This window comes from Schistocerca cancellata, chromosome 4 (genome assembly GCF_023864275.1).
Source record: "Schistocerca cancellata isolate TAMUIC-IGC-003103 chromosome 4, iqSchCanc2.1, whole genome shotgun sequence".
Lineage (NCBI taxonomy): Eukaryota > Metazoa > Arthropoda > Insecta > Orthoptera > Acrididae > Schistocerca > Schistocerca cancellata.
The window spans coordinates 460308464-460329874 of NC_064629.1; the positions used below are offsets into that span (position 1 = coordinate 460308464).

The 21411-nt window shown below is 40.2% G+C and overlaps 1 protein-coding gene across 3 annotated transcripts in view; it reads right to left on the reverse strand.

Annotated features, from left to right (window-relative positions):
• The window catches only part of LOC126184617 (SPRY domain-containing protein 3-like), a 164961-nt gene extending 145373 nt beyond the window's left edge, over positions 1-19588 (reverse strand). Inside the window, exon 1 of one of the 3 annotated variants that reach the window (XM_049927075.1) lies at positions 19457-19588. The gene's annotated coding sequence lies outside the window, so the exon portion shown is untranslated. Of the gene's footprint in view, positions 1-18664 lie in introns of all 3 variants that reach the window. The other 2 variants (XM_049927074.1, XM_049927073.1) reach the window with 2 other exon arrangements.
• Positions 19589-21411: the final 1823 nt, after the last annotated feature.

The window sequence follows — 21411 nt, forward strand, 5'->3', positions numbered from 1 at the left end:
CCAGTCTGATGCCCACACAATGTACAGCACCCAACATCTTTAGGTACAATGATCAGGCTGAACTAGCAATAGTGTAATAGTCTCGATGGGATGAGATGAGTATAAAATTATTACAGACAAGACCTGCACATATCCCAGACCTTTCCATCCAAATACTTCAAAATGTCAATGGCTTTAAATGCTCTTACTTTAAGCTACCACAAATGTGATGATATCCACGTGTGCCTTTCAACATCTACATGGATACACTGCAAATCACACTTACATACACAATGTATCAAACCACCTTCACAGTAATTCTGTATTATTCCAATCTTGAACAATGTGCGGAAAAAAGAAACACTTATATCTTTCTGTGCAAGCTCTGATTCCCCTTATTTTATTATGATGATAGTTTCTCCCTTTGAAGGTCAGAGTCAACAAAATATTTTCGCATTCAGACGGGAAAGACTGTAATTTCGTGAGAAGATTCCACCACAGCAAAAAACCACCCCAAATCCTGTAGCATGTCAGTGACACTCTCCCCCCTATTTTGCGATAATACAAAATGTGCTTTTCTTCTTTGAACTTTCTCAGTGTACTCCATTAATCCTACGTGATAAGGATCACAGACCATGCAGCAGTACTCCAAAAGATGATAGAAAAGCACAGTGTACAAAGTCTGTTTAGTAGATCTGTTACATTTCCTACGTGTTCTGCCGATGAAGTGCAGTCTTTGGTTTGGCTTCCACACAACATTTTCTGTGTGTTTTTTCAATTTAAATTGTTTGTAATTGTAATTCCTAGATATTTAGTTTAATTTACGGCCTTTATATTTGACTGGTTTATCGTGTAACTGACATTTAATGGATTCCTTTGACCACTCCTGTGGATGACCTCACACTTCTCATTATTTAGGGTCAACTGCCAATTTTCGCACCATACAGATATCTTTTCTAAATCTTTTTGCAATTTTTTTGGATCTTCTGACGATAAAGGACAGCACCATCTGCAAAAAACCTATGAAAGCTGCTCAGATTGTCTCCCAAATCATTTATATAGATAATGAACAGCAGAGGGCCTATAACACTACCTTCAGGAACACCAGACATTACTTCTGTTTTACTCAGGGAATTTCTGTCAATTACTATGAACTCTGACCCCTCTGACAGGAAATCAGGAATCTAATCACATAACTGCGAAAATATTCCATAAGCACACAATTTCACTACAAGCTGGTTGTGTGTTTGTGCAGTTCTGCCTCATTCAATTTGCAAAAGATATGGTTAAAATTAACAAAACAAACCATCTGATAAAAACTTGAAACCTGTGTTGCGTGCCCAGTCATCCAGTCTCTTATGTCGACTGTAATTGGTGAGTTGTGGATGCAAGGCAGGAGGAAGAGCAGTGAATCATTAAATAGTCTATAAACAAATAATTCTTTACTGTACTCTTCAATGTATTGGTTGCACTGTTTACAGCAATGGTGAAGAGAATGTGAAATCCTACCTTTAGGTTAGAGCTATTCAGCAAATCTGGTTAACTGGCGAATAACTCGGGGTTTCCAACCAATGCCGCCCTCCTGTTATCTCTGTTTCTACTTTAGGAAGGGACAAGCAAGCCAGACGTCACCCAGAGGCAACAGATGATACAATCATCTGACCAACTGCATTTCAAGCAGGTAATTTCAGTATTGTCTTACAAGGTTATGAGAAAACGAAGCAGGAACTCAGACAATCAAGAACAAATGGACTTGCACTGGATGTTGTGATATATATTATATGACAGATAGAAATGCATTTTCTCTGTAAATATTATTGTAGTTATAATCAATCCTCTGTCAGTCCCTGTATTTTTTTCTGCTACTCACTGCTTCTTTCATCTCTATTATTTCAGGATTGAGACAGATGTCAAGACCAAGATCACATGAATCGCAAAATTTCTGTGAAACACGCTCTTTTAATATAACTGGCCAGAGCCAATAATTTCTATCTTTGTTACTCAGGAAAACATATTATGTTGTTCTTAATTTATTATTTATGCTTTGCATGGCCAAACTAACAATATTCCTGTAACCTTATCCTGTTACCTTAAATTCAGCTGTCGCTTTCAATCCTTCACATACCTTTGAACACCCTCATCTTCTTAGAAAACAAAATCTTTTTATACCCTACTATGTACAAAGCCAGTTTATAACTTATTCACTACAATTTATTTGGATGTTTTAAACGTATGAAGTGCTGCCCAGTGTTGCTAACACATCTGAGCCCATAAGCAGTTCAGTCAGTCTTTTATGAAGGATGTTTATACGGGATGAAATGGACCACCTAATATATCTCTCACTACCAATGATACAGGAACATACTGTCTGATCATGTGCATCCCCTTTCTACATGAGTACTCTGCAATTCCCACATCAGGTGCCTCACACAGGATTCATCAAAGCAAGTGGTGTGCATATTGGATCCAGCTCCAGGCAATGTCTGTGAGCTTCAGCTGCCAGAGACTGCAGTCGTGTGTGTGACTGTATGTGTGTGTCTCTGTTGTCTATTTACGACATAGACCTTGTTGGCCGAAAGCTTATATTGTGACGGTCCTTTCGTTGTGCCTATCTGCAACCCAGCATCTCCACTATATGATGAGTGGCAACTTTCCTTTTCATAATATTGTTACATCCCATCATGGATTTCCCATTGTTTGATTATATAACATGAGGTGCTTCATAGTAGGCCTACATATTGCCATTTCAACTGGCAGATAGTCATATTCATCTGATGAACTGGTGATGTTATTCAGAAAATGTGTTTTTGTTTTGCAAATGTTACATGTTCTGCCAGTTTTATTGATGGTAAGAAGGACCTCTTCACTCTGATACTGCCTACTATGTTACTGGTATTAAGCCACAAAAACAGGTATGAATCATATATATACTGTCAGCGAAGAGACAATGAGTAGCTGACAGTTCTCTATTTCAAAGTATCAAACAATAGTAAGTAAAGGACACAGGCAGAGATTTAAAGTAGTCAAAGCAGTCAGAAGATAATGGAAGTGTCACTTTCTAACAAATGGGATACCTACAAGACATATGTACAATCAATCTACTGCACAAAATAAGTTAATAACATCAATGTGAAATGAAAAGACTGGTAAGATCGCAAATCTAGCATAACACATACAAAACAGTCACACAGAAAAAATTATTAAGCATACAGTGTTCCAAGATAAAAAAAAATAATAATTAACTTTATATTCCAGGCAGCCACAGCTGTGGAGATACGTCTTGATAAATGAAGACCAGTAACATCTGTTAAATGATGCTTTATTGAAACAACCGTCCATGCAGCTTATAACTGCATCCTTAGATATAAATCTGAGGAGAAACTTTTTTTTTATTTTTTATTTTAGGTTTCATATTTTATCATGATTTTTACCTGATCTAGTCTTCTGCCTTCTTGTTGTATCTTACTGGCACATCAGTCTATTTTGCATTATATTGCTCTCCCAATATGAGTATATCTATTATAATCCTATTTTACACTGAATCGCCACAGAAACTGGTATAGACATGCATATTTAAATACAGAGATATGCAAACAGGCAGAATACTGCACTAAGGTCGGCAAGGCCCCTCTAAGACAACAAGTATCTCGTACAGTTGTTAGATCAGTTACTGCTGTGCAGGTGATCAACATTTAAGTGAGTTTGGATGTGATGTCAGCGCATAAGCGATGGGACACAGCATCTCCGAGGTAGCGATGAAGTCGGGATTTTCCCATATGACCATTTCAAGAGTGCATCATGAATATCAGGGATCTGGTAAAATATCAGATCTCTGACATTGCTGTTGCCGGAAAATGGTACTGCAACAATGGGATCGATGATAACTGAAGAGAATCGTTCAATGTGACAGAAGCGCAATACGTCTGCAAATTCCTGCAGATTTCAATGCTAGGCCATCAACAAGAGTCAGCGTGTGAACCATTCAACGAAACATCATCGATATGAGCTTTCGGAGCTGAAGACCCACTTGTGAACCATTGATGACTGTACGACACAAAGCTTTATGCCTTGCCTGGGCCCATCAGCACCGATATTGGACTGTGGATGACTGGAAACATGTTGCCTAGTCGGATGAGTCTCATTTCAAATTGAATCGAGCGGATAGATGTGTATGGTTATGGAGACAGCCTCATGAATCCATGGACCCTGCATGTCAGCAGGGGACTGTTCAAGCTGGAGTAGGCTCTGTAATGGTGTGGGGGAATGTGCAGGTGGAGTGATATGGGACCCCTGATACGTTCTGATATGCCTCTGACAGGTGACATGTTCATAAGCATCCTGTCTGATCACCTGCATCCATTTATGTCCATTGTGCATTCTGGTGGACTTCGGCAATTCCAGCAGGACAATGCAACACCCCACGTGTCCAGAATTGCTACAGAGTGGCTCCAGGAACACTCTTCTGAGTTTAAACACTTCCACCAAACTCCCCAGACATGAACATTATTGAGCATATCTGGGATGCATTGCAACATGCTGTTCAGAAGAGATCTCCACCTCGTCATACTCTTATGGATTTATGGACAGCCTTTCAAGATTCATGGTGTCAGTTCCCTTCAGAATTACTTCAGACATTAGTCGAGTCCATGTCACATCATGTTGTAGCACTTCTACATGCTCGCGGGGGTCCTACACGATATTAGCGTACCAGTTCCTTTGGCTCTTCAGTGTATTAATTACCTTTATTTTAATTCCACATTTTAAAACTTTGAATTTTAGACACTATCACTTCTCTTGACTTTTTACTGTAGTATCCCCTGTCTGGCCTGATCAACTCCATCATTCTGCTGATCTTATTACCTGACTACCGTTCCTTTGATGGATGTTTTGTTTTGTTTTCATTTGAGTGAGAATGTTGGGTTGTCCGTTTAAACCCAATCTGGATTTTATACCTACATCTATATGATTACTCCGCAATTCACAATTAAGTGCCTGACAGATGGTTCACCGAACCACCTGTAAACTACTTCTCCACCGTTCCACTCTCAAGCATTGTGTGGGGAAAAAAACACTTAGATCTTTCCGAGCTTGCTCTGATTTTTCTTATTTTATTATGATGATCATTTCTCCCTATGTAGATGGGTGCCAACAAAATATTTTCACAGTTGGAGGAGAAAGTTGATGATTGAAATATCATGAGAAGGTCATGCCGCAGTGAAAAACGCCTTTGTTTTAATAACTGCCATCCCAATTCATGTAACATAGATGTGGCACTCTCTCCTTTATTTTGCGATAATACAAAATGAGCTGCCCTTCTTTGAACTTTTTCAACATCCTCCGTCAATCCTAACTGATCAAGATTCCATACAGCACCGGAATACTCCGGAAGAGGGCAGACAAAAGCATAGTGTAAGTAGTCTCTTTAATAAACCTGTTACATTTTCTAAATGTTCTGTCAACAATTTGCAGTCCTTGATTCGCTTTTCCCACAACATGATCCATGTGATTGTTCCAATGTAAGTTATTTGTAATTATAATTCCTAAGTATTTAGTTGAGTTTACAGCCTTTTGATTTTTGTGATTTATTGCATAACAGTAATTTAGTGGATTCTATTTAGTGCTCATGTGGGTGACCTCACACTTTTCATGATTTACAGTCAATTACCGCTTTTTGCACCATACAGATATCTTGTCTAAATAATTTTGCTATTTATTTTGATCATCTGACGGCTTTACATGATGGTAAATGACAGCATCATTTGCAAACAATCTAAGAGGGCTGTTCAGATTGAATGAAATGAAATAATTGTAAGTATTCTTACCCATTATACAATAAAACCTTTTTGAACTTGTGGTACAGACAATATTGTTTATTTTATTTTCCCCCTTTTTATCAGCATAGTCAGATGGTTCACCTGAGGATGCAACTATATGCTGTGAAACTGGTCATTTCCAGTAAAGGATCATTTAATAGCTGCTGTCATCAATCAAAATGAAGTTATAAATTTCTCCTTTCTTTGCTATACACAACCTACTGAAAATTTATGTAGCTTGCATTAGTTTAGAAAGAACTTTGCTTTCCATGCAACGGAATAACTTGTCTGACCAAGAGATTAACATCAATCAAAATAATATATAAAATTATATACACTGTTGTTGCGGGCTTCAGTCCAGAGATCGGTTTGACACTGCTCTCCGTTCTAAAGAAGAATAGAGATATACACTATGCAAATAACCGTACTGCATGGCAGTGAGGATTTAGCATGTTACCACATGTTAGGGTTCCTTCCCATTCCAATTGTGTATGGAACACAGGAAGAATGACTGCTTAGAATCCTCTGTGCACGCTGTAATTAAGCTACTTCCGTTTTCACAGACACTACGAGACTTACATGTAGGTGGCCGACTATTGGTTCTCAAAGTTTTGTATGTAGGCTCGTGCAGTATAATCCTCAAGAGTCTGCCCAGTAAGGTTTTTCATTTCTCTTATGCCCTCCTGTGAGGCACACAAATCTGTGATCATTCATTCTGCCTTCCTTTCTATACACTGAATATCCCTTCTCACTCTTATCTGGTATGCGTTCCATACACTTGAGCAGTAATCTACGAAGAGACACGTAGTATATGCTGGGCTGGGCCCCTGAGTATTCAGCCATCACACTCACGGATATGCTTCGTGGGTCAGGTACTGCCCTTGCTTTACCTTGGGAGGTAGTTTGTCAACAGAACGGTTCACTGAGCTGTTACTGCCAAGCACAGTGGTTGCGGGAGAAAGCAATGTCGATACGTGGTATGCAGGTAGCAGCAATCATTGCTGCACTCACAGGCAACGATTTGCGCCTGCACGGTCTCATGACCAAGTGATGTTGCACCTGTATTCCTCCACTGATGGGTTCTTAAGTTGTCAGTAAACCTCTTGACAGCCAGTTCTGCTCTGGGCTCCAGACCAACTAGCAGCTGCTGCAGCTCTATGTTTTAGATCACAATGCCTGGCACTGCTGCTACCCATCAGACAGTGCTGTCTCATGCCTTCGCCAGATGTCTTACAGGCACTCCTGCACCTGGACCTGCATTCCGACAGCCCATGAGCTCACAGCCTCATGGTACAGTGCCGCTGATCACCCATGGTACCTCCCGGCTCATCATCACTTCCGATGATTGTGGACTTCGCCATACTGCGCACTCATAACACACACTCATAATGGACATTCTTGTTGTACTCAAGTGTGGACTTTCATTCTTTGAAGCCGTACTGAATTTAATCCAATGTGTGGATTCAATCACTATCAGTCACACCACTTGCCATAGGGTATAACAGGACACACAGTGATTTGTAAACAGTCTCTCTTATTGCAGACTATCTGCATTTTTCTAGTATACTGCCAATGAACTTAAGTCTGATACATACAACTGAGCCTGTGTGATCATTCTATTTCATTCCATATCCTACAAATTGTTACAACCAGGTACATCTACATGATTACTCTGCAATTCACATTTAAGTGCTTGGCAGAGGGTTCATCAAACCACAATCATACTATCTCTCTACCATTCCACTCCCGAACAGTGCACAGGAAAAACAAACACCTAAACCTTTCTGTTTGAGCTCTGATTTCTCTTATTTTATTTTGATGATCATTCCTACCTATGTAGGTTGGGCTCAACAAAATATTTTCGCATTCGGAAGAGAAAGATGGTGACTGAAATTTCGTAAATAGATCTTGACACGACGAAAAAGTCTTTGCTTTAATGACTTCCATCCCAACTCGCATATCATATCTGCCACACTCTCTCCCCTATTAAGAGATAATACAAAACGAACTGCCCTTTTTTGCACCTTTTCGATGTCCTCCGTCAATCCCATCTGGTAAGGATCCCACACCGTGCAGCAATATTTTAACAGAGGACAAACGAGTGTAGTGAAAGCTGTCTCTTTAGTGGACTTGTTGCATCTTCTAAGTGTCCTGCCAATGAAACGCAACCTTTGGCTCGCCTTCCCCACAATATTATCTATGTGGTCTTTCCAACTGAAGATGTTCGTAATTTTTGCATCCAGGTACTTAGTTGAATTGACAGCCTTGAGAATTGTACTATTTATGGAGTAATCGAATTCCAACGGATTTCTTTTTGAACGCATGTGGATCACCTCACACTTTTCGTTATTTAGCGTCAACTGCCACCTGCCTCACCACACAGCAATCTTTTCTAAATCGCTTTGCAACTGATACTGGTCTTCGGGTGACCTTACTAGACGGTAAATTACAGCATCATCTGCGAACAACCTAAGAGAACTGTTCAGATTGTCACCCAGCTTATTTATATAGATCAGGAACAGCAGAGGTCCCAGGACGCTTCCCTGGGGAACACCTGATATCACTTCAGTTTTACTCGATGATTTGCCGTCTATCACTACGAACTCCAACCTTCCTGACAGGAAATCACGAATCCAGTCGCACAACTGAGATGATACCCCATAGGCCCGCAGCTTGATTAGAAGTCGCTTGTGAGGAATGGTGTCAAAAGCTTTCCGGAAATCTAGAAACATGGAATCAACTTGAGATCCCCTGTCAATAGCGGCCATTACTTCGTGTGAATAAAGAGCTAGCTGTGTTGCACAAGAACGATGTTTTCTGAAACCATGCTGATTACGTATCAATAGATCGTTCCCTTCAAAGTGATTAATAATTTTTGAATACAGTATATACTCCAAAACCCTACTGCAAATAGACATCAATGATATAGGTCTGTAGTTCGATGGATTACTCCTACTACCCTTCTTAAACACTGGTGCGACCTGCGCAATTTTCCAATCTGTAGGTACAGGTCTATCGGTGAGGGAGCAGTTGTATATGATTGCTAAATAGGGAGCTATTGTATCAGCGTAATCTGAAAGGAACCTAATCGGTATACAATCTGGACCTGAAGACTTGCCCGTATCAAGCGATTTGAGTTGCTTCGCAACCCTTAAGGTATCTACTTCTAAGAAACTCATGCTAGCAGCTGTTCTTGTTTCAAATTCTGGAATATTCCATTTGTCTTCCCTGGTGAAGGAATTTCGGAAAACTGCGTTCAATAACTCCGCTTTAGCGGCACAGTTGTCGGTAACAGTACAATCAGCACTGCGCAGCGAAGGTATTGACTGCGTCTTGCCGCTTGTGTACTTTACATACGACCAGAACTTCGGATTTTCTACCAAATTTCGAGACAATGTTTTGTTGTGGAACCTATTAAAGGCATCTCGCATTGAAGTCTGTGCCAAATTTCGTGCATCTGTAAATTTTAGCCAATCTTCGGGATTTCGCGTTCTTCTGAACTTTGCATGCTTTTTCTGTTGCCTCTGCAACAGCGTTCAGACCTGTTTTGTGTACCATGGGGGATCAGTTCCATCTCTTACCAATTTATGAATCTCTCAATTGCTGTTGCTACTATATCTTTGAATTTGAGCCACATCTCGTCTACATTTGCATAGTCAGTTCGGAAGGAATGGAGATTGTCTCTTAGGAAGGCTTGTAGTGACACTTTATCCGCTTTTTTAAATAAAATTATTTTGCGTTTGTTTCTGGTGGATTTGGAAGAAACGGTATTGAACCTAGCTACAACGACCTTGTAATTACTAATCCCTGTATCAGTCATGATGCTCTCTATTAGCTCTGGATTGTTTGTGGCTAATAGGTCAAGTGTGTTTCCGCAACCATTTACAATTCGCGTGGGTTCGTGGACTAACTGCTCGAAATAATTTTCGGAGAAAGCATTTAGGACAATCTCGGAAGATGTTTTCTGCCTACCACCGGTTTTGAACAAGTATTTCTGCCAACATATCGAGGGAAGGTTGAAGTCCCCACCAACTATAACCGTATGAGTGGGGTATTTATTTGTTACAAGACTCAAATTTTCTCTGAACTGTTCAGCAACTATATCATCGGAGTCCAGGGGTCGGTAGAAGGAGCCAATTATTAACTTAGTTCGGCTGTTACGTATAACCTCCACCCATACCATTTCGCACAGAGTATCTACTTCGACTTCACTACAAGATAAACCATCACTGACAGACACAAACACTCCACCACCAATTCTGCCTAATCTATCTTTCCTGAACACCGTCTGAGACTTCGTAAAAATTTCTGCAGAATTTATTTCAGGCTTTGGCCAGCTTTCTGTACCTATAACGATTTCAGCTTCTGTGCTTGATCAACAGAAAAATACTGAGGCTTACTTGATCTTGCAAGCAGTTTCAATTTCTATCTCAGTGGATCTGAGTGTCTTGTCTACTGCAACTTATACACCAACTTTGGCAAATCCTTTTCATATACTTTACTCCAAAAATCTCACTGCTGTCCATTTCAGGCTTTAGTCAGCTTTCTGTACCTAGTATCATATGAGCCCCACTGCTTTTTAGGAATGTTTTGAACTATGGAACTTTGAAATACTTCATCAATTTATCAGCATTTCACCTGTGGGTGTCATTTCTTTGAATCTTATTGTAATACTTCAGCGTCTCCTGCAGTTATCATTATCTGTAATGGATGTAGAGTTGCCTAAACATTTAAAAAAGAAAAAAACAAGAAATGAAAAAGAACGAAAGAAACAAACAAACAAACTTGTGTGCACTGCAAACACAGTCAACTACCTGGGTAGTAGGCATCATTCATTCCACCGTGCACCACAGTCTACAGTTTTTTGTGTCTTTTTCCCTCAATGGCTGCCAGAATAGCCACTTCAATACAATGAATGAGACATGCAGGCACACACACAGTGTACAAGGTGATTCCTTCCATCCCTTGCTGCTATTTCCCAGAGAGGTGCAGTTATTAGCTGTAAGTTTGAACTTGCAGTGATTAACAGACCAATACCGTTTTGTGTTTACATTCTCCAGACGCAGGAAACAACAAGTTATTCAACAGATGATGTGCCCCACTGGCTCAGTTTCAGTTTCAGTGGAAGACAGCATGTTAAACTTGTTGGTTAGAGGTATGAGTGTAATCTCCTTGGTACCTGCCTCCCCTGTACAGGGCCAAGTGGTGATAGATCCTGTACTTCCTGCAGAGAAGACAGTATCCATTGAACAGAAGGGTACTTGTAATTCCTTTAGCATCTTTATACCTGGATCATAATAACAAAGTGATTGATAGCTCATTATTTACAGGACAGTTACCATACCAACAACAAACCAGGGCATGAGTTTCATCATGCTTTCTGTCCTGTTCACCATTGTCGTATCACTCTGCTATCTCAGGTGCCAGCTGCCAGTCAGTTGCAGAGAATGCTTGGGACCGACAATGTAACAATGGTAGTTTGTGTTCATTGTTTGTATTGTTCCTCTGTGTGGCACATTTATTTTGCATGACAGAACGCCCAAAACTAGTTTTAAAATTGTGCAGAAAAGTGATAAACAGTATTACCACCCTGGACGCAACCCCAATTAGGGCCGTATGTGAACGCATGCATCAAAGAACAGTGCTCACGGTGGGATTGCATTCTCAATGGTGCCATGTTCACCGGAACGCAAAACAATTACCTTTAAATTGGCCTCGCTAATATGTTTTAACTGCAGGAACTGTTATGATACAAGTATTGCAAGCTCCATTTTATATCTAAAGCTACAGTGCTCAAGAAATTAATTTGTGTCAACAACAAGAGAAAAACCTGGAATAAAATTTACAGATTACTTGAAGAGAACTTGGTTTCTTCAACTTTTTCTCTGAGTTATTCTCACTAAGCAACTCATATAACAACGTAAAAAAGGTTGAAGTGGGAAACTAAATGGAACACAACATGAATGCTATAACATGTCAAACACAATCGCAGAGAACAATAATTTATGGAGCACAGTGGTTATCTTGGGCATGTTTCTCCAACCATACTTCACTGTTGCATCCTATATACATTTGTACCTACTCACTACATTCACACCTCAGTCTCTCTCAACAATTTTTAACCACCAACCCACCTCCCACTTGCTTCCATTACCAAATTAACTATTCCTTCATGCCTCAGTGTGTCTCTTCTTTAATAAAGTAGCACCACAAATTTACTTTCTGATTCCATTCAGTACCTCTTCATTATTTATCTGATCAAGTCATCCAAACTTTTAGCATTTTTATGTAGCATCACACTTCAAAAATTTCTATTTTCTCCTTGTCCATTATGTTTAGATCCACTTTTCAGTCCTGTATAAGGCCATATTTCCTAACACTTAAATTTACATTAATTTCTTTTCTTTTCAGAAAAGTTTTTCTCACTAAGCAAGTCTACATTTTATATTCTCCCTACTTCTGCCATCATCACTCATTTTGTTATCAAAATACATAGAACCTTCTATTCCTGTCACTGTCCCATTTCCTAATCTAATTCCCTCAGCACTGCCTGATTTCTTTTCAAGACATAATCTGATAAATTTTGGGTATACAATAAATCTCACAAATCTAAGGGCTGTAAATTTGACTAAATACTTAGGAATTACAATTACAAGCAACTTAAATTGGAAGGTGAAACAAAGACTGCGCTTTCTTGGCTGAACAAGATGCGACAAACCCACTAAAGAGACAGCCTACATTCACTTGCCCATCCTCTGCTGGAATATTGCTGTGTGGTGTGGGATCCTTACCAAGTAGGATTGATGCAGGACATCGAAAAAGTACAAGGAAGGGCAGCTCGTTTTGTGTCATCGCACAATAGGGGTGAGAGTGTCACTGATATGATACGCAAGTTGGGGTGGCAGTCACTGAAACAAAGGCAGATATCTTTGAGGCGAGATCTATTTACAAATTTTCAATCACCAACTTTGCGAAAATGTTTTGTTGACACCCACCTACGGAGGGAGAAATGATCATAATAATAAAATAACAGAAATCAGAGCTCTAACGGAAAGATTTAGATTTTCCTTTTTCCCACACGCCATTCGAGAGTGGAATGGTAGAGAAGTAGTATGAAAATGGTTCGATGAACCCTCTGCCAGGCACTTAAGTGTGAATTTCAAAGTAACCATGTAGATGTATATACTCTGTTCAAATAATCTTTCAAGTCCACTGCCATGTCTGTCAGAACTATAATGCCATCATCAAACAATAAAATTTGTATTTATTCTCACTGAACTTTATTTCCCTTTCCAAACTTCTCCTCAGTTTCCTTTCCTGCTCGCTCAATATACAGGCTGAGTAACTTGACAATAAGTTACTCCCTGCCTCATGCCCTTCGCAACTACTGCTTCCTTTTCATGTTGATTTTTTATACATGCAAATAGCTTCTCATTCGCCATGTTTTATCCCTTCAAAATTTCAAAAAGTATATTCCAGTCAACATAGTCCAAAGCTTTCCCTTTATTTACAAATGTAACTGTAAGTTTGACTTTTGTCAGTCTACCTTTGACTACTGGTTGTAGACTCACTATTGCCTCTCATTCGAACATTTCCCTGAAACCCAAATTAATCTTCCCCTAGCTGACTTCCACCAGTCTTTCCAAGAGTAGGTGAATAATTTGCATTAGTTTTTTGCGACCATGATGCATACCACCTCCCCCCAAATTCAGAGTACAGAGTTTTTATCAGTTACACAATTCTGACATTTCAATTCTGTGGAATACCATAAGTTTTTTATCTCGGCTATAAAATTTAATTCTTGCAGCATGACATGTCTTGAAACTAAGCAACTCTTTTACATATAATTTTGGATATCTCCCCCCCCCCCCCTCTCTCTCTTCCCCCTTCTCTGGACAAATTTCTGCAGACAAACATTATTATATTCTTCTTGAACTCTGACACTATTTAACCATCTTAAATCTTGCATACCAGGTTTAATAGTTTTGTCATGATTAGTTCTCTCTAATAGCTTAAGAAAGAATTCTAAGAGAATGTTGCTTACTCCAGATGCTTTGTTTCAACCCCAACCTTGCAGAATCACATCTCTATTTTCATCTTAACCTTCTTTCATTTTTAAAATACTGTCTTGATTCCATTACACAGCCCTTCTATACAGGGTGAAGCGAAATTCATGCACTCTGGCTTCACAGCGTGGCTCCTAAAATTTCGTCTGACAAGTACATCCGGCAGAAAACAGATGTTAAAGAGTGTCAATCTGGCAACACTGTAACATATATGGTAACTACCCCTGTCAGCACATATTAGTCATGCTGTACAGTTGGTGCAGTGGATAGAGTTTTGGGTTAGCATGCAGGAGGTCAAGTGTTTGATCCCAGGTTGGGATGCATTTTTTTTTTTATTTGCTAATTTCATTCTGACATTTCATACTGTAATATACACCATTTCTTAGGTCATGTGTCCTAAATTCACCACATTTTGTAACACTGAACATAACAAATACATGGTCAGACAAATGGGAAATAGATAGTTGAAACAAATGACCTGTCATAGGACAGAATAACTACAAAAGCCCAACACACTATCCACTGCACCAACTGTACAGCATGACTAACATGTGCTGACAGATAGTTACCATAAATGTAGTTACAGTGTTGTCAGATTGCTACTCTTTAATATCCTTTTTCTCCGGAATGTACTCGGCGGACGAAATATTGTGAGAGACTTTATTTTATCGCTGGCATGTAAGGAGTTGTGCTGCAAAGCCCGAGCATGCAAATTTCACTTCACCCTGTATATTCCTTCCAACGGTCAGCCTTCCTTTTTTGGTTAGTACTGGCTGCAATCTGAAATCTTTATTTTCAACTAAATATTTCTATTTTCTCCACTGTTTTTTTTAAATTTGCATATATGCGACACCTGTTTTTTCCATAGTCATGAATGCTTCTACAGCTTTTGATTTCATTCTCTACAAGTATCTGCTTTGTCATTTTGTAATTCCTGATAATCTAATTTATTTAGATACCTTTATCTACTTTTAACTGCTTCATTTGTTGCATGTTTTATGATTTCTTCTTTTTTTCAATTACATTCTGTGCCTTATACTTTTAATAACAATTTGAAGGAAATGCTCAAAAATAACACCAAACTGGAAAATCTAAACACAAAATCTTTTATACCACACACTGTCAAAATTTCTGAAGTGGCTTAGACTTATTCACTTAGGCTGTATTTTCTACATGCATCCTTCTTAAGTTTGCAAGAGTAAATGACAAATCACAGTATATACAGACACCACATGCCATTTCAATATGTGCTGCCCTTCCATGTATACATTCAATTAGCCTTTTCCTCACAGCTTTGCCTGTGTATGTGTTTAACAAATATTGTGAACACACCTCCTCCAACCTCTCTCTGTGCTCACTTCATCATCCCACCTTCATCTATCTATTTCCTCTTCCCCACTATATCTGGCTCTTCATATACTCCTCCCCTCTCTCTGTCCATTTCCTCCTCCCCCTCGCTCTGCCGACCTAATCCCTACCCAGCTATCCCTCTGACCGAACATGCTGAGCTACCGGCACCACTGAGCCACCAGCTATTTGTATGATTTGACCAACTCCAACAATGACTCACTGACAGGTCCTTTGTAGTCATGTAATATTCTTTTATTTTGTGAAGTGTATTATTTTAATTCTCCTAAGATTTAAAGCAATTTTACAATCCCTGCAACACTCTGAACTCTGTCAAGATGTGACTGAATAGCTGTACATCTTTTTTTCAGACAGTATTTCATCACAGATAACTGCATCAGCTGTGAAAATTCTGAGGTTGCTACTAATATTGTCCACCAGGCCATTAATGTACAACATGAACAACACGAATCCCAACACATTTCCCTGGGCACACCTGACAGTACTTCTAAATCTATGAATCTTCATGTAACAAGCTGAGTTGTCGCTATCAAGAAATCCTCAATGCAGTCAAAACTTTCGTTTGGTATGACATATGATAATTCTTTCATTAGTAACTGTTGGTGTGCTACTGAGTAAAATGCTTCTTGGAAGTCAATATATACTCCATTTACCAGACTGCATTTACCCACGGCTTTCAGGATATCATGAGACACTAGAATTACTGCTAGTTTTTAAGACACAGGTGAAAAAAGAATTTTGCAGCGGAATCTGTTACACTACAGATGTACCAAGGCACAAATATCAAACATCGAAAGCTCAAAGTTAAACACAACTGGGAGTAGCAGCCTTGCAGAACAATCTAACTACACAACTGCGGGGGAAAAAAAAAAAAAATAAATCAAAACCTTGCTCTCACCAATTATCAGGAAATGAATTTATTTGACATCCTGACTTTAGATTCAATATTTATCTATTGCATCATGCACCTGTTAATGAATTCCCTTGACAACTAACAAATATAGAGTACCCTAGAAGAGACTTTTGTCATGCTGGTGTAAAAATATCCCCGACAATTGCAGTGGGATGGACATGCATTGGGTCGACAGAAGCGTCCGATCCCACGCGACGGCTTTGACCCGTGACGTAAGGCTGTTGTGTGTGACGTCATGACGGCGCGGAGTTTGGTTTCGAGTGTGGCGTGTTTGTAGATGTTGGGTTGTGGTTTGTTGTGCACTCTGGTGGTATGTTCAGGTTTTCGTTTGTGTGGTGTAATGGGCTGGCCAGCCGCGGTGGCCGAGCGGTTCTAGGCACTCAGTCCGGAACTGCACGACCACTACGGTCACAGGTTCGAATCCTACCTCGGGCATGGATGTGTGTGATGTCCTTAGGTTAGTTAGGTTTAAGTAGTTCTAAGTTCTAGCGGACTGATGACCACAGATGTTAAGGCCCATAGTGCTCAGAGCCATCTGAACCATTTGTAATGGGCTGTTTGCTTTTGCTCATTATACAGAATTGTTAGTGTCGGCTGGGTTTGTAGTGGAATTCGTTTCAGTGAGTTAACGATTTTGTGTGAAGGTTAATTTAGTGTTGTTCGCTGTACATGGTGTGGTAATTTTAGTAAAATTAATCGGTTGTTGTTTTTGTTCAGGAATAGATATGACGCATAAAATTAACAGTGCGCAGGTCAAGGGAAGTGTTAGATCCCAATGTGTGGCTGTGTATGTTGATATTGGTATCAGGAGATGTTTTTGAGCTATATAGGCCAAGGGAAGTGTTTGATACTAATTTATGGGATCGAGAGCTGCTGTTGAGCTTAACATGTGTGTTTCTTGGGTCAAGGGAAGTGTCCGATTCCAGATGATATTGTGTTTAGTGATATTTGGGGTGTTTTGTGATGTCGGTTTTTTCGCCGTTTTGTATGCGGGTGGGTGTCTAAATTTGTTTATATTTGGTTTGTCCCCACCCAAAAACACCCCATTTCTCGCGCTTGTCCCGTTAGTGTCATTAGGCTTTTTGTGGAAAGTGTGTGTTTATTTTTTGATGTATTTTCGTCCTCATAATGTGTACGTACCGACTTCATATGCGCCATATTGGAATCGTGGTTTATGGTCGTTTTCCCCATATTTGTGACATCATGGGTCAAAGCAGACGGGCGGGATCGGACGCTTCCGTATTTCCCATGCATTTTGCACACCTACCTCAATCAATCACAAAATATGACTTTGTAAATGTCTCTATGGAAATGCCTCAGTGTTGCTACAGCTCTGTAGATGGCTATGTATTGTTTCCTCCTACAACTGTTTGCTCTTTGCAATTGAAAGCTGACAACAGTGCTGCTAGCTGTCAGGGTTCTTCTTACACGAACTCGATTATAGTTGTGCACATGACATTTTACGTATCAAGAGTTGAATATATGAGGCTGGTGACTATGGATCTTTATCCTTGTGGATGACACTAAACACAATCTGTAAACAACATATACTGCACTCTTAACTGGGCCTTTTCATGATATGAACAAGCCATGTATCAAGGAAAAGTGACCACTTTGGACGATAGTGCATGAATCCTGAATCACTTTCAATCTGCATTTCTACCCCAGCCCCCTCTCAAACACCAGCATTAACATAAATTATAAGAGCAGAAACACAAAATTAATGATACAAAAGGTGACATACTGATCATACAAAAGAAACACACATGTTAACCATACAATGACTGAATAAATGCACTGTAAGAGTCCTTGGCAGAAAATGAAGTTTAACATTCTTATTAAGATTCAAGGCCCAGTATCAAACATTGTGCTACTGATAAAACAGGGGTATTGTACATAAACAAGGCAATGAATGCATCAACTGAAATTTACCATAACTGTATTGTTACAGATGAATCTGTAACAATTCAAAAACTTAATACATACTGTTTCAATTATGACACATATAACTAAAGATTCTTGATGAAATTTAACATTCAAATTGTTGACTTAGTATGAGTTACAGATGGTTTATGATGTTATCGTGCAATGGTCTACTACTAGAAATAAAACTGCTGGAATACTGCATTATTCATGGTACCTGAGTACTCCATTTATGTGAATCAAAGTCTACTATTTCAATGGACTTTTCAAAATAAAATATCATATAAACTATTATTTTTTTTATAAATTTCATTCATTATCCGCCGTAGTTGATACAATTTATATGACACTACAATTGCAACATTTAATTTTCTGTTCCCTTTTTCACATACATGAAGATATTCACAGCAGTTTTATTGTAGCGCATCGGATGCATCACTGTTTCATATAAAATAAAGATTCGTTCTCTGTAACGGCATATCAGAAATTTAAAAATATTTTCTCTACAATACACGAGACACTTGTTGTAAAAATAAATGAATAATAATAATTTCCCACTACATTAAGTCTGATAATATAAATTTGGAACTTTCAGTCGTTACCTGGATGGTGTGTACGTTTAAATAGAATGTTTGGCATCATCATCACATGATAAATGAAGCTTTTTGTAACACACATTCAAGACGGCGGAGAAGTTCAGTTGAGTGAGATCTTTCCGCAAAACGTTATTAGGCCCATGACCGTTTAAACATCTTGCCAATAGTACACATCTGATACCTCAGAGTGCTCGCAGCACTTGTCATACGACAACGTTTTCGCGAAAAATGTACGCTGCTAAAAAATTGTGACTTACGCTACTGTCACAAGCAGCTGGAAATGTACGTGCATAAACATTTCAATTGTGTATAGCACCAACAGAACTAGCAGGGCAGAAACTTGACAAATGTCAATAAGATACAGCAGTAACGGTTTCCCAAAGCCTACAATGGTGCCAGCGCCGAATCTGACAGATATATTGAAGTATAAATCAACGCTCGCACATGGCGAATGAAAAGCATTCCGCAATGTCCGTAGTGAGCAGCTATATTGTGGAACATGTCAAATTGCTTTACGTCATTGGCCTTAACAATATTTTACCCCACATCACGTTAAGTTTTCTTCATTAAAAGAATATTTGTAGTCCATTTAAATTTATGAGGATAACTAACATGCTGAACTGTTTTCTTCCGTTATTCTACGAAAACATTTAAAAACTGTTACAATTACTAAACTCACTCAGCATAAAGAACTGATGATAGGAGTGCGGAATGTAAACAAACAAACATACGTATTAATAGTAAACTTAACCCCACTCTCTATCGTAAACTTAAACACAACATATAACAAACACATACTCAGAAGTTAATCCAAAGTTATACTACACTCTGCCTTCGCTGTAATGTTCTCCACTAACATCCTTGGCTCTCAAACTGGTGTGGAGATCACTGGCACAATCTATGTGATGTGAAACTATGTCTAGTTTTTTTGTCCACTGCCATAACAGCACCCCACGTGACTAGCAAGTGACACTTCTCAATATGCTATCGGATGAGTGTGAATGCTAACGTTTATATTCCAGAATGAGATTTTCACTCTGCAGCGGAGTGTGCGCTGATATGAAACTTCCTGGCAGATTAAAACTGTGTGCCCGACCGAGACTCGAACTCGGGACCTTTGCCTTTCGCGGGCAAGTGCTCTACCAACTGAGCTACCGAAGCACGACTCACGTCCGGTACTCACAGCTTTACTTCTGCCAGTACCTCGTCTCCTACCTTGGAAGGTAGGAGACGAGGTACTGGCAGAAGTAAAGCTGTGAGTACCGGACGTGAGTCGTGCTTCGGTAGCTCAGTTGGTAGAGCACTTGCCCGCGAAAGGCAAAGGTCCCGAGTTCGAGTCTCGGTCGGGCACACAGTTTTAATCTGCCAGGAAGTTTCATATCAGCGCACACTCCGCTGCAGAGTGAAAATCTCATTCTGGAAACATCCCCCAGGCTGTGGCTAAGCCATGTCTCCGCAATATCCTTTCTTTCAGGAGTGCTAGTTCTGCTAGGTTCGCAGGAGAGCTTCTGTAAAGTTTGGAAGGTAGGAGACGAGGTACTGGCAGAAGTAAAGCTGTGAGTACCGGACGTGAGTCGTGCTTCGGTAGCTCAGTTGGTAGAGCACTTGCCCGCGAAAGGCAAAGGTCCCGAGTTCGAGTCTCGGTCGGGCACACAGTTTTAATCTGCCAGGAAGTTTCATATCAGCGCACACTCCGCTGCAGAGTGAAAATCTCATTCTGGAAACATCCCCCAGGCTGTGGCTAAGCCATGTCTCCGCAATATCCTTTCTTTCAGGAGTGCTAGTTCTGCTAGGTTCGCAGGAGAGCTTCTGTAAAGTTTGGAAGGTAGGAGACGAGGTACTGGCAGAAGTAAAGCTGTGAGTACCGGACGTGAGTCGTGCTTCGGTAGCTCAGTTGGTAGAGCACTTGCCCGCGAAAGGCAAAGGTCCCGAGTTCGAGTCTCAGTCGGGCACACAGTTTTAATCTGCCAGGAAGTTTCATATCAGCGCACACTCCGCTGCAGAGTGAAAATCTCATTCTGGAAACATCCCCCAGGCTGTGGCTAAGCCATGTCTCCGCAATATCCTTTCTTTCAGGAGTGCTAGTTCTGCTAGGTTCGCAGGAGAGCTTCTGTAAAGTTTGGAAGGTAGGAGACGAGGTACTGGCAGAAGTAAAGCTGTGAGTACCGGACGTGAGTCGTGCTTCGGTAGCTCAGTTGGTAGAGCACTTGCCCGCGAAAGGCAAAGGTCCCGAGTTCGAGTCTCGGTCGGGCACACAGTTTTAATCTGCCAGGAAGTTTCATATCAGCGCACACTCCGCTGCAGAGTGAAAATCTCATTCTGGAAACATCCCCCAGGCTGTGGCTAAGCCATGTCTCCGCAATATCCTTTCTTTCAGGAGTGCTAGTTCTGCTAGGTTCGCAGGAGAGCTTCTGTAAAGTTTGGAAGGTAGGAGACGAGGTACTGGCAGAAGTAAAGCTGTGAGTACCGGACGTGAGTCGTGCTTCGGTAGCTCAGTTGGTAGAGCACTTGCCCGCGAAAGGCAAAGGTCCCGAGTTCGAGTCTCAGTCGGGCACACAGTTTTAATCTGCCAGGAAGTTTCATATCAGCGCACACTCCGCTGCAGAGTGAAAATCTCATTCTGGAAACATCCCCCAGGCTGTGGCTAAGCCATGTCTCCGCAATATCCTTTCTTTCAGGAGTGCTAGTTCTGCTAGGTTCGCAGGAGCGCTTCTGTAAAGTTTGGAAGGTAGGAGACGAGGTACTGGCAGAAG